The sequence below is a fragment of the Eptatretus burgeri genome, chromosome 18 (assembly GCF_056783735.1).
Source record: "Eptatretus burgeri isolate ZD-2024b chromosome 18, Ebu_testis_v1, whole genome shotgun sequence".
NCBI classification, from domain to species: domain Eukaryota; kingdom Metazoa; phylum Chordata; class Myxini; order Myxiniformes; family Myxinidae; genus Eptatretus; species Eptatretus burgeri.
In genome coordinates this window covers 44,566,184-44,593,305 of record NC_140978.1, presented here as the reverse complement: position 1 = coordinate 44,593,305, position 27,122 = coordinate 44,566,184, and the positions used below count along the sequence as shown (strand labels likewise).

General features: G+C 43.2%; 2 long non-coding RNA genes across 2 annotated transcripts in view; one reads left to right on the top strand and one right to left on the bottom strand.

Moving 5' to 3' along the window:
• The window catches only part of LOC147009008 (uncharacterized), a 101,268-nt gene that overhangs the window by 44,931 nt on the left and 29,215 nt on the right, over window positions 1-27,122 (top strand). Inside the window, exon 3 of the long non-coding RNA XR_015053343.1 lies at window positions 23,566-23,629. This is a non-coding gene — a long non-coding RNA (uncharacterized LOC147009008). The remainder of the gene's footprint in view (window positions 1-23,565; window positions 23,630-27,122) is intronic.
• Window positions 23,542-27,122, bottom strand: part of LOC147009007 (uncharacterized) — a 54,194-nt gene continuing 50,613 nt past the window's right edge. Inside the window, exon 3 of the long non-coding RNA XR_015053345.1 lies at window positions 23,542-24,250. This is a non-coding gene — a long non-coding RNA (uncharacterized LOC147009007). The remainder of the gene's footprint in view (window positions 24,251-27,122) is intronic.

Genomic DNA, 27,122 nt, shown 5'->3' with positions numbered 1-27,122 from the left:
TACTGAACACGCCCTCATAGACTGTCAATTTGTGTCTGAAATCCAACGTACTTCCCGTACTGAACACACCCTCATAAACTGTCAATTTGTGTCTGAAATCCAATGTACTTCCCGTACTGAACACACCCTCATAAACTGTCAATTTGTGTCTGAAATCCAACGTACTTCCCGTACTGAACACGCCCTCTTAGACTGTCAATTTGTGTCTGAAATCCAACGCATTCTCGTGGTCACTGAACACGCCCTCTTTAGACTGTCGACTCTGTGTCTGAAATCCAACGTACTTCCGTACTGAACACACTCAAACCCACAATTTGTGTCTGAGATCCAACGTACTTCCCGTACTGAACACGCCCTCTTAGACTGTCAATTTGTGCTTGGAAATCCAACGTACTTCCGTACTGAACACGCCCTTAGACTTTCAATTTGTGTCTGAAATCCAACGTATTTCTCCCGTACTGAACACACCCTCATAAACTGTCAATTTGTGTCTGAAATCCAACGTACTTCCCGTACTGAACACGCCCTCTTAGACTGTCAATTTGTACTCCAAATCCAACGTACTTCCGTACTGAACACACCCTCATAAACTGTCAATTTGTGTCTGAACCAACGCATTTCCCGTACTGAACACGCCCCTCTAGACTGTCAATTTGTGTCTGAAATCCAACGTACTTCCCGTACTGAACACGCCTCTTAGACTGTCAATTTGTGTCTGAAATCCAAACGCATCCTTTACTGCACGCCCTCTAGACTGTCAATTTGTGTCTGAAATCCAACGTACTTCACCGTACTGAACACGCCCTCTGGAGACTGTCAATTTTTGTTCGAAATCCAACGATTTCCGTACTGAACACACCATAAACTGTCAATTTGTGTCTGAACCAACGATTTCCCGTACTGAACACACCTCATAAACTGTCAATTTGTGTCTGAACCAACGTACTTCCCGTACTGAACACGCCCTCTTAGACTGTCAAATTGTGTCTTTAAAACCACCTGATTCTGTACTGAACACACCTCATAAACTGTCAATTTGTGTCTGAACCAACGATTTCCCGTACTGAACACGCCCTCTTAGACTCGCTCAATTTGTGTCTGAAATCCAACGCATTTCCCGTACTGCTGGGAACACGCCCTCTTAGACTGTCAATTCTGTGTCTGAAATCCAACGTACTTCCCGTACTGAACATGCCCTCAGACTGTCAATTTGTAATTGAAATCCAACGCATTTCCCGTACTGAACATTTCTCTTAGACTGTCACTTTTTGTCTGGAAACTAAACGATTTCCCCCGCAATGAAACACACCTCATAAACTGTCAATTTGTGTTCTGAAATCCAACGTACTTCCCCGTACTTTCAACACACCCTCACAAACTGTCAATGTGTCTGAAATCCAAACGTACTTCGTACTGAACACACCCTCATAGACTGTCAATTTGTGTCTGAATCCAACTGCATTCTGCATTTGTAAACACACCCTCATAGACTGTCAATTTGTGTCTGAAATCCAACGTACTTCGTACTGAACACGCCTAGACTGTCAATTTGTGTCTGGAAACCAACGTGCTCTCTCAGCATTGAACACACCCTCATAGACTGTAAATTTGGTGGGGTTCAACGGCATTTCCGTACTGAACACACCCTCATAAACTGTCAATTTGTGTCTGAAATCCAACGTACTTCCCGTACTGAACACACCCTCATAAACTGTCAATTTGTGTCTGAAATCCAACGTACTTCCCGTACTGAACACACCCTCATAGACTGTCAATTTGTGTCTGAAATCCAACGTACTTCCCGTACTGAGCACGCCCTCTTAGACTGTCAATTTGTGTCTGAAATCCAACGTACTTCCCGTACTGAACACACCCTCATAAACTGTCAATTTTTGCATGAATTCCAACGTACTTCCCGTACTGAACACGCCCTCTTAGACTGTCAATTTGTCTTTGAAATCCAACGTACTTCCCGTACTGAACACGCCCTCTTAGACTGTCAATTTGTGTCTGAACCAACGATTTCCGTACTGAACACGCCCTCTGACGTCAATTTGTGTCTGAAATCCAACGTACTTCCCGTACTGAACACGCCTCTAGACTGTCAATTTTGTCTGAAATCCATCGATTCGCATCGAACACACCTCATAAACTGTCAACTTGTGTCTGAAATCCAAACGTACTTCCCGTACTGAAACACACCCTCAGCAACCGTCAATTTGTGTCTGGAAATCCAACGATTTCCACTGAACACACCCCTATGACCGTCAATTCTGTGTCTGAAACCACCGATTTCATATTTAAACACACCCTCATAGACTGTCAATTTGTGTCTGAAATCCAATGCATTCTCGTACTGAACACACCCTCATAAACTGTCAATTTGTGTTCGAAATCCAACGCATTTCCCGTACTGAACACACCCTCATAAACTGTCAATTTGTGTCTGGAAATCCAACGTACTTCCGTACTGAACACACCCTCATAAACTGTCAAGTTGTGTCTGAAATCCAACGCATTCCCGTACTGAACACACCCTCATAGACTGTCAATTTGTGTCTGAAATCCAACGTACTTCCCGTACTGAACACACCCCGGACTGTCAATTTGTGTCTGAAATCCAACGAACTTCCCGTGCTGAACACGCCCTCTTAGACTGTCAATTTGTGTCTGAAATCCAACGTACTTCCCGTACTGAACACACCCTCATAGACTGTCAATTTGTGTCTGAAATCCAACGTACTTCCCGTACTGAACACACCCTCATAGACTGTCAATTTGTGTCTGAAATCCAACGAACTTCCCGTGCTGAACACGCCCTCTTAGACTGTCAATTTGTGTCTGAAATCCAACGCTTCCCGTACTTAGACTGTCAATTTGTGTCTGAAATCCAACGTACTTCGTACTGAACACTCTTAGACTGTCAATTTGTGTCTGAAATCCAACGTACTTCCCGTACTGAACACACCCTCATAGACTCCTGTCAATTTGTGTCTGAAATCCAACGTACTTCCCGTACTGAACACGCTCTTAGACTGTTAATTTGTGTCTGAAATCCAACGTACTTCCCGTACTAAACACACCCTCATAAACTGTCAATTTGTGTCTGAAATCCAACGTACTTCCCGTACTGAACACGCCCTCATAGACTGTCAATTTGTGTCTGAAATCCAACGTACTTCCCGTACTGAACACGCCCTCTTAGACTGTCAATTTGTGTCTGAAATCCAACGTACTTCCCGTACTGAAAACACCCTCATAAACTGTCAATTTGTGTCTGAAATCCAACGTACTTCCCGTACTGAACACACCCTCATAAACTGTCAATTTGTGTCTGAAATCCAACGTACTTCCCGTACTGAACACGCCCTCTTAGACTGTCAATTTGTGTCTGAAATCCAACGTACTTCCCGTACTGAACACACCCTCATAAACTGTCAATTTGTGTCTGAAATCCAACGTACTTCCCGTACTGAACACGCCCTCTTAGACTGTCAATTTGTGTCTGAAATCCAACGTACTTCCCGTACTGAACACGCCCTCTTAGACTGTCAATTTGTGTCTGAAATCCAACGTACTTCCCGTACTGAACACACCCTCATTAGACTGTCAATTTGTGTCTGAAATCCAACGTACTTCCCGTACTGAACACGCCCTCTTAGACTGTCAATTTGTGTCTGAAATCCAACGTACTTCCCGTACTGAACACGCCCTCTTAGACTGTCAATTTTTGTCTGAAATCCAACGTACTTCCCGTACTGAACACACCCTCATAAACTGTCAATTTGTGTCTGAAATCCAACGTACTTCCCGTACTGAACACACCCTCATAGACTGTCAATTTGTGTCTGAAATCCAACGTACTTCCCGTGTCATAGACTGTCACTGAAATCCAACGTACTTCCCGTACTGAACACACCCTAGACTGTCAATTTGTGTCTGAAATCCAACGTACTTCCCGTACTGAACACGCCCTCAACTGTCAATTTGTGTCTGAAATCCAACGTACTTCCCGTACTGAACACACCCTCATAGACTGTCAATTTGTGTCTGAAATCCAACGTACTTCCCGTACTGAACACACCCTCTTAGACTGTCAATTTGTGTCTGAAATCCAACGTACTTCCCGTACTGAACACACCCTCATAGACTGTCAATTTGTGTCTGAAATCCAACGTACTTCCCGTACTGAACACACCCTCATAGACTGTCAATTTGTGTCTGAAATCCAACGTACTTCCCGTACTGAACACACCCTCATAGACTGTCAATTTGTGTCTGAAATCCAACGTACTTCCCGTACTGAACACGCCCTCATAGACTGTCAATTTGTGTCTGAAATCCAACGTACTTCCCGTACTGAACACACCCTCATAGACTGTCAATTTGTGTCTGAAATCCAACGTACTTCCCGTACTGAACACACCCTCATAGACTGTCAATTTGTGTCTGAAATCCAACGTACTTCCCGTACTGAACACACCCTCATAAACTGTCAATTTGTGTCTGAAATCCAACGTACTTCCCGTACTGAACACACCCTCATAGACTGTCAATTTGTGTCTGAAATCCAACGTACTTCCCGTACTGAACACACCCTCATAGACTGTCAATTTGTGTCTGAAATCCAACGTACTTCCCGTACTGAACACGCCCTCTTAGACTGTCAATTTGTGTCTGAAATCCAACGTACTTCCCGTACTGAACACGCCCTCATAGACTGTCAATTTGTGTCTGAAATCCAACGTACTTCCCGTACTGAACACACCCTCATAAACTGTCAATTTGTGTCTGAAATCCAACGTACTTCCCGTACTGAACACACCCTCATAGACTGTCAATTTGTGTCTGAAATCCAACGTACTTCCCGTACTGAACACGCCCTCTTAGACTGTCAATTTGTGTCTGAAATCCAACGTACTTCCCGTACTGAACACGCCCTCTTAGACTGTCAATTTGTGTCTGAAATCCAACGTACTTCCCGTACTGAACACACCCTCATAGACTGTCAATTTGTGTCTGAAATCCAACGTACTTCCCGTACTGAACACACCCTCATAGACTGTCAATTTGTGTCTGAAATCCAACGTACTTCCCGTACTGAACACGCCCTCTTAGACTGTCAATTTGTGTCTGAAATCCAACGTACTTCCCGTACTGAACACACCCTCATAGACTGTCAATTTGTGTCTGAAATCCAACGTACTTCCCGTACTGAACACACCCTCATAAACTGTCAATTTGTGTCTGAAATCCAACGTACTTCCCGTACTGAACACACCCTCATAAACTGTCAATTTGTGTCTGAAATCCAACGTACTTCCCGTACTGAACACACCCTCATAGACTGTCAATTTGTGTCTGAAATCCAACGTACTTCCCGTACTGAACACACCCTCATAGACTGTCAATTTGTGTCTGAAATCCAACGTACTTCCCGTACTGAACACGCCCTCTTAGACTGTCAATTTGTGTCTGAAATCCAACGTACTTCCCGTACTGAACACGCCCTCTTAGACTGTCAATTTGTGTCTGAAATCCAACGTACTTCCCGTACTGAACACACCCTCATAAACTGTCAATTTGTGTCTGAAATCCAACGTACTTCCCGTACTGAACACACCCTCATAAACTGTCAATTTGTGTCTGAAATCCAACGTACTTCCCGTACTGAACACGCCCTCTTAGACTGTCAATTTGTGTCTGAAATCCAACGTACTTCCCGTACTGAACACGCCCTCTTAGACTGTCAATTTGTGTCTGAAATCCAACGTACTTCCCGTACTGAACACACCCTCATAAACTGTCAATTTGTGTCTGAAATCCAACGTACTTCCCGTACTGAACACGCCCTCTTAGACTGTCAATTTGTGTCTGAAATCCAACGTACTTCCCGTACTGAACACGCCCTCTTAGACTGTCAATTTGTGTCTGAAATCCAACGTACTTCCCGTACTGAACACGCCCTCTTAGACTGTCAATTTGTGTCTGAAATCCAACGTACTTCCCGTACTGAACACGCCCTCTTAGACTGTCAATTTGTGTCTGAAATCCACCGTACTTCCCAAACTGAACACGCCCTCTTAGACTGTCAATTTGTGTCTGAAATCCACCGTACTTCCCGTACTGAACATACCCTCTTAGACTGTCAATTTGTGTCTGAAATCCACCGTACTTCCCAGACTGAACACGCCCTCTTAGACTGTCAATATGTGTCTGAAATCCAACGTACTTCCCGTACTGAACACACCCTCATAGACTGTCAATTTGTGTCTGAAATCCAACGTACTTCCGTGTCTGAAATCCAACGTACTTCGCGTACTGAACACACCCTCATAAACTGTCAATTTGTGTCTGAAATCCAACGTACTTCCCGTACTGAACACACCCTCATAAACTGTCAATTTGTGTCTGAAATCCAACGTACTTCCCGTACTGAACACACCCTCATAGACTGTCAATTTGTGTCTGAAATCCAACGTACTTCCCGTACTGAACACACCCTCATAGACTGTCAATTTGTGTCTGAAATCCAACGTACTTCCCGTACTGAACACGCCCTCTTAGACTGTCAATTTGTGTCTGAAATCCAACGTACTTCCCGTACTGAACACACCCTCATAGACTGTCAATTTGTGTCTGAAATCCAACGTACTTCCCGTACTGAACACACCCTCATAAACTGTCAATTTGTGTCTGAAATCCAACGTACTTCCCGTACTGAACACACCCTCATAGACTGTCAATTTGTGTCTGAAATCCAACGTACTTCCCGTACTGAACACGCCCTCTTAGACTGTCAATTTGTGTCTGAAATCCAACGTACTTCCCGTACTGAACACGCCCTCTTAGACTGTCAATTTGTGTCTGAAATCCAACGTACTTCCCGTACTGAACACGCCCTCTTAGACTGTCAATTTGTGTCTGAAATCCAACGTACTTCCCGTACTGAACACGCCCTCTTAGACTGTCAATTTGTGTCTGAAATCCAACGTACTTCCCGTACTGAACACACCCTCATAAACTGTCAATTTGTGTCTGAAATCCAACGTACTTCCCGTACTGAACACGCCCTCTTAGACTGTCAATTTGTGTCTGAAATCCAACGTACTTCCCGTACTGAACACGCCCTCATAGACTGTCAATTTGTGTCTGAAATCCAACGTACTTCCCGTACTGAACACACCCTCATAAACTGTCAATTTGTGTCTGAAATCCAACGTACTTCCCGTACTGAACACACCCTCATAAACTGTCAATTTGTGTCTGAAATCCAACGTACTTCCCGTACTGAACACACCCTCATAGACTGTCAATTTGTGTCTGAAATCCAACGTACTTCCCGTACTGAACACACCCTCATAGACTGTCAATTTGTGTCTGAAATCCAACGTACTTCCCGTACTGAACACACCCTCATAAACTGTCAATTTGTGTCTGAAATCCAACGTACTTCCCGTACTGAACACACCCTCATAGACTGTCAATTTGTGTCTGAAATCCAACGTACTTCCCGTACTGAACACACCCTCATAGACTGTCAATTTGTGTCTGAAATCCAACGTACTTCCCGTACTGAACACACCCTCATAGACTGTCAATTTGTGTCTGAAATCCAACGTACTTCCCGTACTGAACACACCCTCATAAACTGTCAATTTGTGTCTGAAATCCAACGTACTTCCCGTACTGAACACGCCCTCTTAGACTGTCAATTTGTGTCTGAAATCCAACGTACTTCCCGTACTGAACACACCCTCATAAACTGTCAATTTGTGTCTGAAATCCAACGTACTTCCCGTACTGAACACGCCCTCTTAGACTGTCAATTTGTGTCTGAAATCCAACGTACTTCCCGTACTGAACACGCCCTCTTAGACTGTCAATTTGTGTCTGAAATCCAACGTACTTCCCGTACTGAACACGCCCTCTTAGACTGTCAATTTGTGTCTGAAATCCAACGTACTTCCCGTACTGAACACGCCCTCTTAGACTGTCAATTTTTGTCTGAAATCCAACGTACTTCCCGTACTGAACACACCCTCATAAACTGTCAATTTGTGTCTGAAATCCAACGTACTTCCCGTACTGAACACACCCTCATAAACTGTCAATTTGTGTCTGAAATCCAACGTACTTCCCGTACTGAACACACCCTCATAGACTGTCAATTTGTGTCTGAAATCCAACGTACTTCCCGTACTGAACACACCCTCATAGACTGTCAATTTGTGTCTGAAATCCAACGTACTTCCCGTACTGAACACGCCCTCTTAGACTGTCAATTTGTGTCTGAAATCCAACGTACTTCCCGTACTGAACACACCCTCATAGACTGTCAATTTGTGTCTGACCAACGTACTTCAATCTAGACTGTCAATTTGTGTCTGAAATCCAACGTACTTCCCGTACTGAACACACCCTCATAGACTGTCAATTTGTGTCTGAAATCCAACGTACTTCCCGTACTGAACACACCCTCATTAGACTGTCAATTTGTGTCTGAAATCCAACGTATTTCCCGTACTGAACACACCCTCATAAACTGTCAATTTGTGTCTGAAATCCAACGTACTTCCCGTACTGAACACACCCTCATAGACTGTCAATTTGTGTCTGAAATCCAACGTACTTCCCGTACTGAACACGCCCTCATAGACTGTCAATTTGTGTCTGAAATCCAACGTACTTCCCGTACTGAACACGCCCTCTTAGACTGTCAATTTGTGTCTGAAATCCAACGTACTTCCCGTACTGAACACACCCTCATAAACTGTCAATTTGTGTCTGAAATCCAACGTACTTCCCGTACTGAACACGCCCTCTTAGACTGTCAATTTGTCTGAAATCTGTACAATGTCAATTTGTGTCTGAAATCCAACGTACTTCCCGTACTGAACTGAAATCCAACGTACTTCAATGTACTGAACACGCCCTCTTAGACTGTCAATTTGTGTCTGAAATCCAACGTACTTCCCGTACTGAACACGCCCTCTTAGACTGTCAATTTGTGTCTGAAATCCAACGTACTTCCCGTACTGAACACGCCCTCATAAACTGTCAATTTGTGTCTGAAATCCAACGTACTTCCCGTACTGAACACACCCTCATTAGACTGTCAATTTGTGTCTGAAATCCAACGTACTTCCCGTACTGAACACGTACTGAACACCTCCTCTTAGACTGTCAATTTGTGTCTGAAATCCAACGTACTTCCCGTACTGAACACGCCCTCATAGACTGTCAATTTGTGTCTGAAATCCAACGTACTTCCCGTACTGAACACGCCCTCATAGACTGTCAATTTGTGTCTGAAATCCAACGTACTTCCCGTACTGAACACGCCCTCTTAGACTGTCAATTTGTGTCTGAAATCCAACGTACTTCCCGTACTGAACACGCCCTCTTAGACTGTCAATTTGTGTCTGAAATCCAACGTACTTCCCGTACTGAACACGCCCTCTTAGACTGTCAATTTGTGTCTGAAATCCAACGTACTTCCCGTACTGAACACACCCTCATAGACTGTCAATTTGTGTCTGAAATCCAACGTACTTCCCGTACTGAACACACCCTCATAAACTGTCAATTTGTGTCTGAAATCCAACGTACTTCCCGTACTGAACACACCCTCATAGACTGTCAATTTGTGTCTGAAATCCAACGTACTTCCCGTACTGAACACACCCTCATAGACTGTCAATTTGTGTCTGAAATCCAACGTACTTCCCGTACTGAACACACCCTCATAAACTGTCAATTTGTGTCTGAAATCCAACGTACTTCCCGTACTGAACACGCCCTCTTAGACTGTCAATTTGTGTCTGAAATCCAACGTACTTCCCGTACTGAACACACCCTCATAGACTGTCAATTTGTGTCTGAAATCCAACGTACTTCCCGTACTGAACACACCCTCATAGACTGTCAATTTGTGTCTGAAATCCAACGTACTTCCCGTACTGAACACGCCCTCTTAGACTGTCAATTTGTGTCTGAAATCCAACGTACTTCCCGTACTGAACACACCCTCATAGACTGTCAATTTGTGTCTGAAATCCAACGTACTTCCCGTACTGAACACGCCCTCTTAGACTGTCAATTTGTGTCTGAAATCCAACGTACTTCCCGTACTGAACACACCCTCATAAACTGTCAATTTGTGTCTGAAATCCAACGTACTTCCCGTACTGAACACACCCTCATAAACTGTCAATTTGTGTCTGAAATCCAACGTACTTCCCGTACTGAACACGCCCTCTTAGACTGTCAATTTGTGTCTGAAATCCAACGTACTTCCCGTACTGAACACACCCTCATAGACTGTCAATTTGTGTCTGAAATCCAACGTACTTCCCGTACTGAACACACCCTCATAGACTGTCAATTTGTGTCTGAAATCCAACGTACTTCCCGTACTGAACACGCCCTCTTAGACTGTCAATTTGTGTCTGAAATCCAACGTACTTCCCGTACTGAACACACCCTCATAAACTGTCAATTTGTGTCTGAAATCCAACGTACTTCCCGTACTGAACACGCCCTCTTAGACTGTCAATTTGTGTCTGAAATCCAACGTACTTCCCGTACTGAACACACCCTCATAGACTGTCAATTTGTGTCTGAAATCCAACGTACTTCCCGTACTGAACACACCCTCATAGACTGTCAATTTGTGTCTGAAATCCAACGTACTTCCCGGACTGAACACACCCTCATAAACTGTCAATTTGTGTCTGAAATCTACTTCGTACTGAACATACTGTCAACTGAAATCCAACGTACTTCCCGTACTGAACACGCCCTCTTCGACTGTCAATTTGTGTCTGAAATCCAACGTACTTCCCGTACTGAACACACCCTCATAAACTGTCAATTTGTGTATGAATTCCAACGTACTTCCCGTACTGAACACGCCCTCATAAACTGTCAATTTGTGTCTGAAATCCAACGTACTTCCCGTACTGAACACGCCCTCATAGACTGTCAATTTGTGTCTGAAATCCAACGTACTTCCCGTACTGAACACACCCTCATAGACTGTCAATTTGTGTCTGAAATCCAACGTACTTCCCGTACTGAACACGCCCTCTTAGACTGTCAATTTGTGTCTGAAATCCAACGTACTTCCCGTACTGAACACACCCTCATAGACTGTCAATTTGTGTCTGAAATCCAACGTACTTCCCGTACTGAACACACCCTCATAGACTGTCAATTTGTGTCTGAAATCCAACGTACTTCCCGTACTGAACACGCCCTCTTAGACTGTCAATTTGTGTCTGAAATCCAACGTACTTCCCGTACTGAACACACCCTCATAGACTGTCAATTTGTGTCTGAAATCCAACGTACTTCCCGTACTGAACACGCCCTCTTAGACTGTCAATTTGTGTCTGAAATCCAACGTACTTCCCGTACTGAACACGCCCTCTTAGACTGTCAATTTGTGTCTGAAATCCAACGTACTTCCCGTACTGAACACGCCCTCTTAGACTGTCAATTTGTGTCTGAAATCCAACGTACTTCCCGTACTGAACACACCCTCATAGACTGTCAATTTGTGTCTGAAATCCAACGTACTTCCCGTACTGAACACACCCTCATAAACTGTCAATTTGTGTATGAATTCCAACGTACTTCCCGTACTGAACACGCCCTCTTAGACTGTCAATTTGTGTCTGAAATCCAACGTACTTCCCGTACTGAGCACACCCTCATAGACTGTCAATTTTTGTTTGAAATCCAACGTACTTCCCGTACTGAACACGCCCTCATAGACTGTCAATTTGTGTCTGAAATCCAACGTACTTCCCGTACTGAACACACCCTCATAAACTGTCAATTTGTGTCTGAAATCCAACGTACTTCCCGTACTGAACACACCTCATAGACTGTCAATTTGTGTCTGAAATCCAACGTACTTCCCTGAAATCCAACGTACTTCCCGTACTGAACACGCCCTCTTAGACTGTCAATTTGTGTCTGAAATCCAACGTACTTCCCGTACTGAACACACCCTCATAGACTGTCAATTTGTGTCTGAAATCCAACGTACTTCCCGTACTGAACACACCCTCATAGACTGTCAATTTGTGTCTGAAATCCAACGTACTTCCCGTACTGAACACACCCTCATAGACTGTCAATTTGTGTCTGAAATCCAACGTACTTCCCGTACTGAACACACCCTCATAGACTGTCAATTTGTGTCTGAAATCCAACGTACTTCCCGTACTGAACACACCCTCATAGACTGTCAATTTGTGTCTGAAATCCAACGTACTTCCCGTACTGAACACACCCTCATAGACTGTCAATTTGTGTCTGAAATCCAACGTACTTCCCGTACTGAACACACCCTCATAGACTGTCAATTTGTGTCTGAAATCCAACGTACTTCCCGTAGTGAAAACACACCCTCTTCGACTGTCAATTTGTGTCTGAAATCCAACGTACTTCCCGTACTGAACACACCCTCATAAACTGTCAATTTGTGTCTGAAATCCAACGTACTTCCCGTACTGAACACACCCTCATAAACTGTCAATTTGTGTCTGAAATCCAACGTACTTCCCGTACTGAACACGCCCTCTTAGACTGTCAATTTGTGTTTGAAATCCAACGTACTTCCCGTACTGAACACGCCCTCTTAGACTGTCAATTTGTGTCTGAAATCCAACGTACTTCCCGTACTGAACACACCCTCATAAACTGTCAATTTGTGTCTGAAATCCAACGTACTTCCCGTACTGAACACGCCCTCTTAGACTGTCAATTTGTGTCTGAAATCCAACGTACTTCCCGTACTGAACACACCCTCATAAACTGTCAATTTGTGTCTGAAATCCAACGTACTTCCCGTACTGAACTTAGACTGTCAATTTGTGTCTGAAATCCAACGTACTTCCCGTACTGAACTCATAGACTGTCAATTTGTGTCTGAAATCCAACGTACTTCCCGTAGTGAAAACACACCCTCTTCGACTGTCAATTTGTGTCTGAAATCCAACGTACTTCCCGTACTGAACACACCCTCATAAACTGTCAATTTGTGTCTGAAATCCAACGTACTTCCCGTACTGAACACGCCCTCTTAGACTGTCAATTTGTGTCTGAAATCCAACGTACTTCCCGTACTGAACACACCCTCATAGACTGTCAATTTGTGTCTGAAATCCAACGTACTTCCCGTACTGAACACGCCCTCTTAGACTGTCAATTTGTGTCTGAAATCCAACGTACTTCCCGTACTGAACACGCCCTCTTAGACTGTCAATTTGTGTCTGAAATCCAACGTACTTCCCGTACTGAACACACCCTCATAAACTGTCAATTTGTGTCTGAAATCCAACGTACTTCCCGTACTGAACACGCCCTCTTAGACTGTCAATTTGTGTCTGAAATCCAACGTACTTCCCGTACTGAACACACCCTCATAGACTGTCAATTTGTGTCTGAAATCCAACGTACTTCCCGTACTGAACACACCCTCATAGACTGTCAATTTGTGTCTGAAATCCAACGTACTTCCCGTACTGAACACGCCCTCTTAGACTGTCAATTTGTGTCTGAAATCCAACGTACTTCCCGTACTGAACACACCCTCATAGACTGTCAATTTGTGTCTGAAATCCAACGTACTTCCCGTACTGAACACACCCTCATAAACTGTCAATTTGTGTCTGAAATCCAACGTACTTCCGTACTTGTCAATTTGTGCTGAAATCCACGTACTTCCCGTACTGAACACACCCTCATAAACTGTCAATTTGTGTCTGAAATCCAACGTACTTCCCGTACTGAACACACCCTCATAGACTGTCAATTTGTGTCTGAAATCCAACGTACTTCCCGTACTGAACACACCCTCATAGACTGTCAATTTGTGTCTGAAATCCAACGTACTTCCCGTACTGAACACGCCCTCTTAGACTGTCAATTTGTGTCTGAAATCCAACGTACTTCCCGTACTGAACACGCCCTCATAGACTGTCAATTTGTGTCTGAAATCCAACGTACTTCCCGTACTGAACACGCCCTCATAGACTGTCAATTTGTGTCTGAAATCCAACGTACTTCCCGTACTGAACACGCCCTCATAGACTGTCAATTTGTGTCTGAAATCCAACGTACTTCCCGTACTGAACACACCCTCATAGACTGTCAATTTGTGTCTGAAATCCAACGTACTTCCCGTACTGAACACACCCTCATAGACTGTCAATTTGTGTCTGAAATCCAACGTACTTCCCGTACTGAACACGCCCTCTTAGACTGTCAATTTGTGTCTGAAATCCAACGTACTTCCCGTACTGAACACACCCTCATAGACTGTCAATTTGTGTCTGAAATCCAACGTACTTCCCGTACTGAACACACCCTCATAAACTGTCAATTTGTGTCTGAAATCCAACGTACTTCCCGTACTGAACACACCCTCATAAACTGTCAATTTGTGTCTGAAATCCAACGTACTTCCCGTACTGAACACACCCTCATAAACTGTCAATTTGTGTCTGAAATCCAACGTACTTCCCGTACTGAACACGCCCTCTTAGACTGTCAATTTGTGTCTGAAATCCAACGTACTTCCCGTACTGAACACACCCTCATAAACTGTCAATTTGTGTCTGAAATCCAACGTACTTCCCGTACTGAACACGCCCTCTTAGACTGTCAATTTGTGTCTGAAATCCAACGTACTTCCCGTACTGAACACGCCCTCTTAGACTGTCAATTTGTGTCTGAAATCCAACGTACTTCCCGTACTGAACACACCCTCATAAACTGTCAATTTGTGTCTGAAATCCAACGTACTTCCCGTACTGAACACACCCTCATAAACTGTCAATTTGTGTCTGAAATCCAACGTACTTCCCGTACTGAACACACCCTCATAGACTGTCAATTTGTGTCTGAAATCCAACGTACTTCCCGTACTGAACACACCCTCATAGACTGTCAATTTGTGTCTGAAATCCAACGTACTTCCCGTACTGAACACGCCCTCTTAGACTGTCAATTTGTGTCTGAAATCCAACGTACTTCCCGTACTGAACACGCCCTCTTAGACTGTCAATTTGTGTCTGAAATCCAACGTACTTCCCGTACTGAACACACCCTCATAGACTGTCAATTTGTGTCTGAAATCCAACGTACTTCCCGTACTGAACACACCCTCATAAACTGTCAATTTGTGTCTGAAATCCAACGTACTTCCCGTACTGAACACACCCTCATAGACTGTCAATTTGTGTCTGAAATCCAACGTACTTCCCGTACTGAACACACCCTCATAGACTGTCAATTTGTGTCTGAAATCCAACGTACTTCCCGTACTGAACACACCCTCATAAACTGTCAATTTGTGTCTGAAATCCAACGTACTTCCCGTACTGAACACACCCTCATAAACTGTCAATTTGTGTCTGAAATCCAACGTACTTCCCGTACTGAACACACCCTCATAAACTGTCAATTTGTGTCTGAAATCCAACGTACTTCCCGTACTGAACACACCCTCATAAACTGTCAATTTGTGTCTGAAATCCAACGTACTTCCCGTACTGAACACGCCCTCTTAGACTGTCAATTTGTGTCTGAAATCCAACGTACTTCCCGTACTGAACACGCCCTCATAGACTGTCAATTTGTGTCTGAAATCCAACGTACTTCCCGTACTGAACACACCCTCATAAACTGTCAATTTGTGTCTGAAATCCAACGTACTTCCCGTACTGAACACGCCCTCTTAGACTGTCAATTTGTGTCTGAAATCCAACGTACTTCCCGTACTGAACACACCCTCATAGACTGTCAATTTGTGTCTGAAATCCAACGTACTTCCCGTACTGAACACGCCCTCTTAGACTGTCAATTTGTGTCTGAAATCCAACGTACTTCCCGTACTGAACACACCCTCATAGACTGTCAATTTGTGTCTGAAATCCAACGTACTTCCCGTACTGAACACACCCTCATAGACTGTCAATTTGTGTCTGAAATCCAACGTACTTCCCGTACTGAACACACCCTCATAGACTGTCAATTTGTGTCTGAAATCCAACGTACTTCCCGTACTGAACACGCCCTCTTAGACTGTCAATTTGTGTCTGAAATCCAACGTACTTCCCGTACTGAACACACCCTCATAAACTGTCAATTTGTGTCTGAAATCCAACGTACTTCCCGTACTGAACACGCCCTCTTAGACTGTCAATTTGTGTCTGAAATCCAACGTACTTCCCGTACTGAACACACCCTCATAAACTGTCAATTTGTGTCTGAAATCCAACGTACTTCCCGTACTGAACACACCCTCATAAACTGTCAATTTGTGTCTGAAATCCAACGTACTTCCCGTACTGAACACACCCTCATAGACTGTCAATTTGTGTCTGAAATCCAACGTACTTCCCGTACTGAACACACCCTCATAGACTGTCAATTTGTGTCTGAAATCCAACGTACTTCCCGTACTGAACACACCCTCATAAACTGTCAATTTTTGCATGAATTCCAACGTACTTCCCGTACTGAACACGCCCTCTTAGACTGTCAATTTGTGTCTGAAATCCAACGTACTTCCCGTACTGAACACACCCTCATAGACTGTCAATTTGTGTCTGAAATCCAACGTACTTCCCGTACTGAACACACCCTCATAGACTGTCAATTTGTGTCTGAAATCCAACGTACTTCCCGTACTGAACACACCCTCATAAACTGTCAATTTGTGTCTGAAATCCAACGTACTTCCCGTACTGAACACACCCTCATAAACTGTCAATTTGTGTCTGAAATCCAACGTACTTCCCGTACTGAACACACCCTCATAAACTGTCAATTTGTGTATGAATTCCAACGTACTTCCCGTACTGAACACGCCCTCATAAACTGTCAATTTGTGTCTGAAATCCAACGTACTTCCCGTACTGAACACACCCTCATAAACTGTCAATTTGTGTCTGAAATCCAACGTACTTCCCGTACTGAACACGCCCTCTTAGACTGTCAATTTGTGTCTGAAATCCAACGTACTTCCCGTACTGAACACACCCTCATAAACTGTCAATTTTTGCATGAATTCCAACGTACTTCCCGTACTGAACACGCCCTCTTAGACTGTCAATTTGTGTCTGAAATCCAACGTACTTCCCGTACTGAACACACCCTCATAGACTGTCAATTTGTGTCTGAAATCCAACGTACTTCCCGTACTGAACACACCCTCATAGACTGTCAATTTGTGTCTGAAATCCAACGTACTTCCCGTACTGAACACACCCTCATAAACTGTCAATTTGTGTCTGAAATCCAACGTACTTCCCGTACTGAACACACCCTCATAAACTGTCAATTTGTGTCTGAAATCCAACGTACTTCCCGTACTGAACACACCCTCATAGACTGTCAATTTGTGTCTGAAATCCAACGTACTTCCCGTACTGAACACACCCTCATAAACTGTCAATTTGTGTCTGAAATCCAACGTACTTCCCGTACTGAACACGCCCTCTTAGACTGTCAATTTGTGTCTGAAATCCAACGTACTTCCCGTACTGAACACGCCCTCTTAGACTGTCAATTTGTGTCTGAAATCCAACGTACTTCCCGTACTGAACACACCCTCATAGACTGTCAATTTGTGTCTGAAATCCAACGTACTTCCCGTACTGAACACACCCTCATAGACTGTCAATTTGTGTCTGAAATCCAACGTACTTCCCGTACTGAACACACCCTCATAAACTGTCAATTTGTGTCTGAAATCCAACGTACTTCCCGTACTGAACACGCCCTCTTAGACTGTCAATTTGTGTCTGAAATCCAACGTACTTCCCGTACTGAACACACCCTCATAAACTGTCAATTTGTGTCTGAAATCCAACGTACTTCCCGTACTGAACACGCCCTCTTAGACTGTCAATTTGTGTCTGAAATCCAACGTACTTCCCGTACTGAACACGCCCTCATAGACTGTCAATTTGTGTCTGAAATCCAACGTACTTCCCGTACTGAACACACCCTCATAAACTGTCAATTTGTGTCTGAAATCCAACGTACTTCCCGTACTGAACACACCCTCATAAACTGTCAATTTGTGTCTGAAATCCAACGTACTTCCCGTACTGAACACACCCTCATAAACTGTCAATTTGTGTCTGAAATCCAACGTACTTCCCGTACTGAACACACCCTCATAGACTGTCAATTTGTGTCTGAAATCCAACGTACTTCCCGTACTGAACACACCCTCATAAACTGTCAATTTGTGTCTGAAATCCAACGTACTTCCCGTACTGAGCACACCCTCATAGACTGTCAATTTTTGTTTGAAATCCAACGTACTTCCCGTCCTGAACACGCCATCACAGGAAGCCACATCACACAAACGGTCCTAATCCCGCGAGTTAAATTTGCCCCATCAGACGCCAACCTTCCAGTCACACTGCAGAGGACACAATTTCCAGTAAGACTCGCATACTCGATGACCATAAACAAATCCCAGGGCCAAACATTTGACAAACTCGGAATATACGTCCCAGCCCCCGTGTTCTCCCATGGCCAACTATATGTTGCATTTTCACGTGCAAGAGGTTACTCCTATATGTCTATCAAAGTGGACAATAATTCCTCACAAGGACTATTCAGCAACAAGACACTCACCCAAAATGTCATGTACAGGGAGGTCCTTTAGAAAACCATAAGGACAGGTAACCATAGTGCATCACATCCCTAATGACACCCTCCCCAGCTTCCCATAACATCAACTATTATGCCTCAACCACCTTTTGCCACCCATTCAACTCCATGCTGAGCACCGGTATATGCAAGTATATATATATATATATATATATATATATATATATATATATATATATATATATATATATATATATATATATATATATATATATATACACATACATACAAGATGAGAGTTTTATTGACATACACCACCGGTCAAAAGTTTTAGAACACTCCCATTTTTCCAGTTTTTACTGAAATTTAAGCAGTTTAATGTTTCAATGTACTCTGAAATTGAAGCATCGAACAAATAAGCAATTGCAGATAAAAAAAGAAATGGAATCATGGAATCGTTTTGTTGAACAAAATTTATCTAAATTTTTGACTCATCAAAGTAGCCACCTTTTGCAGATACAACAGCCGAACATACTCGTGGCATTCTTTCTACAATGTAAATAAAATATTGTTCGGAAAGTTCTTCCCAACATTGTTGCAGAAGTTCCCACAAACTTCGCTTTCTCCCTGCTGTCCAGTTCATCCCAAACCAGCAAGATGGGGTTTAAGTCTGGAGGCTGTGCTGGCCATTCCATGATTTGAAGACTACCGTCTTTTTATTTTCTTCTAAGGTCGTTCCGACAAAGCCTGGAGGTATGTTTTGGGTCGTTATCTTGCTGTAGGATGAACCCCTGACCAACTAGGCATAGACCAGAGGGTATTACATGTCACTGCAAAATACTGTGGTAGCCCTTTTGGTTCAGGATGCCAGTCACTCTGTGCAAGTCACCGACTCTGGATCCAGCAAAAGAGCCCCAGATCATCACACTTCGTCCTCCATGTTTGGCAGATGGTGTCACACACTGAGGAACCATCCTTTCGCCTACTCGATGGTGTACAAAAACCCTGCACGATGAACGAAAGATTTCAAATTTTGATTCATTGGTCCATAAGACCTTCTTCCAGTTTTCAGTCGTCCACTGGTGGTGCTTCATGGCCCAGGCAAGCCTCTTTTTCTTATTTTGCCATCTCAGCAATGGCTTTCTTACTGCCACTCGACCTGTCAAACCTGCAGCTCGAATTCTTCTCTTCACAGTTAAACCTGAGACTTCCTTACTTCGACCAGTGTTAAGCTGTGCTTGAAGCTGCTGTCCTGTCCAGACGTGTCCAGTGACAAACACCATCTGGATGCACACGGAGACAAACACCACCTGGACGCAACCGGAGACAAACTTCCATCTGGACACGTCCGGAGACGAACACCATCCGAAGATGAACACCACCCAGACGTGTCCGGAGATGAACACTGTCTGGACGCGTATGAAGCCGAATACTGCCCAGACGCGTACGAAGATGAACATCGCCTGTATGCGTCCGGAGATAATCTCCCATCCAGACTTAAATACCGCCCGGACACATCCGGAGACAAACTCCCATCGGGACATAAAAAAAAATGCCCAGACACTTCTGGAGACAAACTCACATCCAGACATAAACACTGCCTGGATGTGTCCGGATCCAAGCTGGCTGGAGATAAACACCACTTGGACACGTCCTGAGACAAACTCCCATCCAGACATAAACACCGCCCGGACCCATCCGGAGACAAACTCCCATCGGGACATAAACAATGCCCAGACACTTCTCGAGACAAACTCACATCCAGACATAAACACTGCCTGGATGTGTCCGGAGCCAAGCTGTCTGGAGACAAACACCGCTTGGACACGTCCTGAGACAAACTCCCATCCAGACATAAACACCGCCTGGACACGTCCGGAGACAAACTCCCATCTGGACACATCCGGAGATAAATACCATTCGGACACGTCTGGAGACAACAGCCATTCAGAAATAACGACTGTCTGGATACGGCCAGAGGCAGAGAAACAGAGAGAGGTAGAGAGAGGGGTTGGGGGGGAGGGTGAAACTTGCCATGTATATGTAGAAAGCCCACGCGCAGACAGTAACCATCTCCAATTTTGGAAATTCTTCCTAGAAAAAAAGTTGACGTCATAATATCGCCGCTAAATGAAATCGCCAACACCATTATCTCCGAAACTAGGCAAGCTGTTTGAATTTTGCTTGCTGGAATCAAGCCAGGCATTAGCACAGATAATTTATCGCAAACCTGATACATCACAATGACGTCATATTCGTTTATGACGTCATCATTAAGAGGACGAGGATCTTAGCTCATTTGAGCTTGTTACTCAGCTGGTTCGATTTCTCCATTTTATACATATTTTCTTTAACTCTAACCATAACACCTTGGCCCTGCAAATCAAACCCGATATCTAACGTGGAATAGAGTTAGAGTTAGGGTTAGGTTAGGAATTTACGTGCATGCCCAAAAAACATTATTTTATAAATTAGGGTTAGGTTTAGGCTTTGGGTTAATAAAAAGATTTATAAAGTTTTGAAATGAAATAACAATTGAAATTCAATGACGTGGATGGAAACGTTTATTTTTGTTTGGGTTCGGGTTAAGCAATCCTCTGGTGTGATTAAAAAATAGTAATCATATCACATTGTGAAGGGGCTTTGTATGAGCACAGAAAGTGATCAGATGTTCTCGTTATTAATGAATTCGAACAAAAATAGGCCTACGTGGTGAAATTGAAGATTTTAAACACTAGTGTGTGCCCCCCGTACGTGCGTGCCCATACGTGCGTGCCCGTACGTGCAAAAAACACTTTCAAACCGCGTGCCAGAAACAACAACCACACAGGCCGTTCCTTCGCTCTCGTAAACGACGACTATGTTGGGGCATTGTGTTTATCTATAAATGCGCATAATAAATCGAGAAATTATCAAACCTTGAAGATGCACATACTCAGGTCCCCAGCGTCAATTGTGACGTCATATCAAATGAAGAAGAATTGTAACGTCAATTGTGATGTCATCGCACCGTGTCCTGTCATTGGTTTGATAAATAAATGGCCATAACTTGGGAACCACTTGTCCGATTAATATCAAATCCCGAAAAGGCACATTCACAGGGCCCCAGCAATATACCTGGCAAGTTTCAATTAGATCGGACCAGCGGTTGTCGAGAAACAGCGGTCACAAACAGAGATTGCTGGAATTATAGATAGATTATTTATGGATTAAATAATAAGCTATTTTATCATCTAAATATGGCCAGAATCGGTTTTCTCGACAGAAAGTAACCCAAAGATGCCTTTTTAAAATGAAAACGAATCTTTAAAAACGATATTTTTCAAACTTGCTCCTTGCAATCTGGAGTTGCAAATCTCTGTGCATTTTTTCACTGCATTTTTCACTGCATTTTTTTTGATGACGTCATACTTAGATATCAAACATGTCAATGTAAACTCAGAGATAGATGAAAGTTAACACCGTGTAAGATTGCATTTATCTCCACTTGCTAAATATATAACAACTTGTCCATTTCATGTTTGATCTAAGGATGTTTTTGGCGTTCTCTTTTAAAGCGGTATATTAGACTGGACAACTTATTAAATGTTTAAAATTTTTTTTTTGTAAAGCCCTTGAAAGCACTGAAATGTCTTTTTATCTATAAGCTGTTACGGTTTATATACATATGTCCAATTTACGAGGGGTTACATGGTGAACCTTTAAACCGATTAACATATAATACATAAACACAAATAAATTCGCTATTTGTTGCCACTTTACAATGCACTTTCAGAATAGGATTCAAACCGCAGGACTCCGATTCGGACAAGGTGGACTCGACTACAACACTGGTGGAAGTGCTACAGAGCTTGCAGTTTTATTTCAGTAGTCGTGGATGGATATTACCTGGACCAGCTGACTTGCTACTCTTCAGTCCTCTCAATTTCCTTTCAATGCTGTGTGCTGCCATGGTGACATTGTTCCAGTTTGATCAATCATGCATATGTGTCAATGTCGGCAGGTTGTGTAGATCTTCATGGATGGATACACTCCCGAAGTAGTTGTTGAGGGTCCCTGCTTTCTCTTCGTTTGTCATGGTGAGTGAACCATCCTCCTCAACAAGGTTTCCAACTCCCTTTCCCCCCCTCCCTTTGCTTTGCTGCTAATGTACCTCCAGAAGCCTTTTGGGTTGTCTCCACAGCGGTCAACAAGCTCTTCCTTTCCATGGTGGTTATCATACCACGATCAACGTCTTGTCCATTTCATCCATCGTTCTACCTGTCCCCTGATCGTCCCAAACCGCCCCAAAACCAGCAACACGAGTCCTTCATTCCACATGAGAAAGAGGTAATGTTTCCTCCTCATGTTGAAGAGGTTTCCCAGTGATTTGGGAAAGAAGGTGAAGCGTCGTCTCGTGCGTGAGCCCTCCTTTTTTTTTTTTTTAGCAAGACTCATCTTCATTTGGAGTCATTTCCCATTGTGTAAACAAGCCATGTCTAACCACTTTAGGAAGAGGTGAACAAAATCCATGATGGAGACACACACTGCCATAAATAAGATACCATCGGTAGGTAATCGGCTTTAAGATAACTAAACTCAAAATCAATTAAAACACCGATACGGTGTCCGATCAGAGTAAAATCGGTTTCAATATCTCCGATGAATCACCAAATTCCATGACCTCTTCAAGTGAACAGACGGAACTTATTTCTGCCAATGATTCGGGTGAATCGGTCTCTGAATGTTTACCTGGAGTTAACATGAAGTGTAGAAACCAATTATAATTTCTAATGATATGCTAATGACAAGCAATGTGTATGCAAATATCAGTCGGATTGAGCTGTATATTAAAACGCAGCATGGTGGAAGCTTGGGTCAATCAATATTCCTGTGTGCTTTTGATTTCTCACTTTCACTTTTATTTTGGCGTTTCAGGATCTCACAAAACGAAGAGTTCAGTTGAACGACAACATGCAGCCACGGATAAGACAGAAAGCAGGTACGCACAACACACGGAGTGAGGATCACGCAGCAGAGAAGCTGGTAAAGTAACATTCCGTCGGTCACCTGCACAGGTTACATGTTCAACCCATCGTTTTCAACTCCATGCCATCGTTAACATTAACACATCACACTGTCGTACGTCCTCGTATCTCCTGCAACTCAGTCCTCCAATTAAATCAATGGGACATTGAGCTGTCACCTTTAGATTGGCATCAGGAACCTTGATCTTGTGGTTGAAGGGAAGTGGCTAGCTGTAGCCCAAATCAGGTCCTACATATTACCACGACGTGCCACAGATGGCAGAGCCCTTGGAGTTAAAGTGGGCCATCAGACTTCTGAATTCCCCCAGCACGACAGACTGCTGTGCTGTGGATACATGAATGCGCAACCATTGGAGTCACGACATAAAACACACGATGGTGGTGGACATGTTGTTTTCAACATCTCGGTCTTCGGTGTTCTGGTGAGTATTGATCAGGAAGGGGATGGCTGCTTCGGGGTCCCCATGAAAAAAAAAAGGGTTATTAAATAAAAAGCATGCTTTTGTGCTCCAAGCACAGGTGGTAGAAATTGCTCTGCATGGAACCCACGCAGCTCCAGGCAGCTGTCAAGTAGGCTGTGACAGAAAGAGGTTTTACATAGTAAGGACATGTCAAAAATCGAACATTCACATCGTACATGAGAAACAGATAACAACAGGCATCATTTTAGTCGTGAATATAACTAATCCTTTGGAGAATACGGTTCCCTTCAAATTGCTCATCATTGACTTACGAAATGAGTTGGTTATATCAGTGGCACTTGTCAAAGCCGCATGAGCAATTTGCAATCCACTTGCAGTCAGCTGAAACTTTTCCGTTATTCCATTAGTTTTAATATACATATTGCATTAATGACCCCCTTCCCCAACCCCTACACACCCACCCGAAAGTAGTTTAACCACCGTCGGGAAAAAAGCCGCAATGCCGGGACTCGATCCCGAATATGACCGATGTGGTCCTCAACCACAAACGGTGGACACTTCGAGACCTGGGAGGGGATCATTCCACCTTCTGAAGTTTCAATTTTTTTTTCATTGAGCAGTTTCAGTGATGTCCAAAGTTTTCCATTTAATGCAATATGGCTGCCATACTACGTGACCTACGATGTAAGGTTATCAATAAAAAGGATATCCATGGGGAGTCGCTCCTATGTTGAAAGTTTTGCATCGATCGGATAAACGGTTGCAGAGAAGACGAATTTTAAAGCAAACAAAAGTGCCAAATTAGGTGCAAAATGTCATAATAACAGGGATAAAAGACATAAAATGTCACGGCCACCATGGTTGTAGTAATTTTGTTGTGCGGAGTTTAAAGGCGAGCCCACATTTACAAGGTTTATGTGTATGCGAAACTGACTCGAGGGGTCATGTGACATGGAAGATTGCGTCCGATTGGGTTATTCGGTCGTGAATATTAACGATGTGGGTCACGTAGTTGTGTTGTGTGGGATAGTTGGTCACGTGACATGTATGATGTTTTCTGGAGGGAATGCAAATTTCGCACAGAAGGGATTCAGTGTTCATATATTTTGAGGGAGGCATACTGAATTACACAAACAGCATAACATTTAATAATATTTATTTATGGATAAAATAAATTCTATAACTGTAGACAATAGAAAATTATCATTCAGTTGAAAATGCTGTCTGATCAGTTTTTGGAACCTCGATTTAAAGGTTGTTGGGGTGAAATTGAAAAGAGTAATCAGAATTTTTTCAAAAAAATTTCATGAAAGATGCTTCATGGTAGAGGAATGAAAACAAACAATCGGTAAATGTACGTCCGAGAAATGGTGGAGGACGTGTTCAAGAGCGGGGTTTTTAAAATTTTACAACTAAAATGGCCACCGGTCTACCAGTCGGCCATGTTTGATCAGATCACACGTGTATGCCATCATGTACTGTGCTTGTGCCAAGTTTGAACAAAATTGGATCATGCACGTCCGAGAAATGGTTGGGGATACGTTCAAGTTACGAAATGGCTGCCGTTCGGCTTCTTTTATTATTTTTTTGTATCCCAAGTCGAGGCTCATGTAAGAGCTAAAAGAGATCTTGGATCTGATCTCAAAGAAAAATGACATGCATATGTAAGCCATCAATCCTTATCGATGTGCCAAGTTTGAAGAAGATCGGTAAGTCCATGTACGAGAAATGGTTGAGGACGTGTTCAACATCAGGTTTTTAGTTCACCTGGAATGTAGTTCCATGGAGTTTATGGGATGGCGCATCGTCCGTCCGTCCGTCCGTCCGTCTGTCCGTCCACAAATACTTGCAACGTCTTTACTGAAATTACACACACACGATTTTCATGAAGCTTTGTCACAACGTTCATCACCGTGTATGTACTCAAGTTTGTTGATGCTATTTCAAAAATTGGGCCCGAAGGGGGTCCATCGGGGTTGCCCCCCAAAATAGGTATTTGCTTTCTTCTCAGAAACTACACATGCAATTCTGATGAAACTTGACTACAACCTTCATCACCAATGGTGTACCAAAGTTTGTGCATGCCATTAAAAAATCCAGGTCTAAGGATGTGTTTGGGTGGGGGGGGGGAGTTGCCCCCCTAAATAGGTATTTGCTTTCTTCTCCAAAACTACACACACACTTTCAATGAAACTTCATTGAAACCTTCATCACCGGTGATGTACCAAAGTTTGTTTACTGCATTAAAAAAAGAAAATCAATAGGTATTTACCTTCTTCTCCATTACATATTTTGTGTGCCATCCATGCCTACCAGTGGTTCCATGATTATCTTATTTGGCCGTGACCATATGAGCGCCCAAGGGTACTGCCCCTCTGTTTGCAACTAAAATGGCTTCCAGTCGGCCATCTTTGATTGAATTGCAAAAAAAATAAATGATGTATATATGTATACTATCATGTATTGTCTTTGTGCTGAGTTTGAACAAAATTTGTCCACACATGTCCGAGATATTGCTGCGGACGGACGGACGGACGAGACCCAATCCATAAGCCCCCGTTTTGGACTAAGTTCAACCGGGGCTAATAATTATCTGAACAGAATCAATGGGGTACGAGCCAGAATGGCTTGGTCCCCTAATCATAGAAACCCCCTGAGAAAAAATCATAGAAACGGCTCAAAGGTGAAACTGAAAATCATACATTTTGTCTTGCCATTCCCTTATATTTGAGTCGATATAGAGATTAAAAAAAAAAAAATTGGTACAAATGTTCTTCCAAATGGCTCCTGTGGGAATTCGTCGAAAAATCTGGGATTCGAGTCGTTTTTGCAATTATACAGGGGGTCAAAGTTCAGGATTCGGGGTTTTATTCGGGTTTTTGATATGACTTGCCTTTGCATTTGAACCATTGCAGACGAGCACTGGCAAAATGTTACATAATTACCACATTCCTACAGATTTCAATGGACAGTCATTCGTTTGGTGTTCTTTTGATTCTACAGGGAGTCAAAGGTCAAAATACAA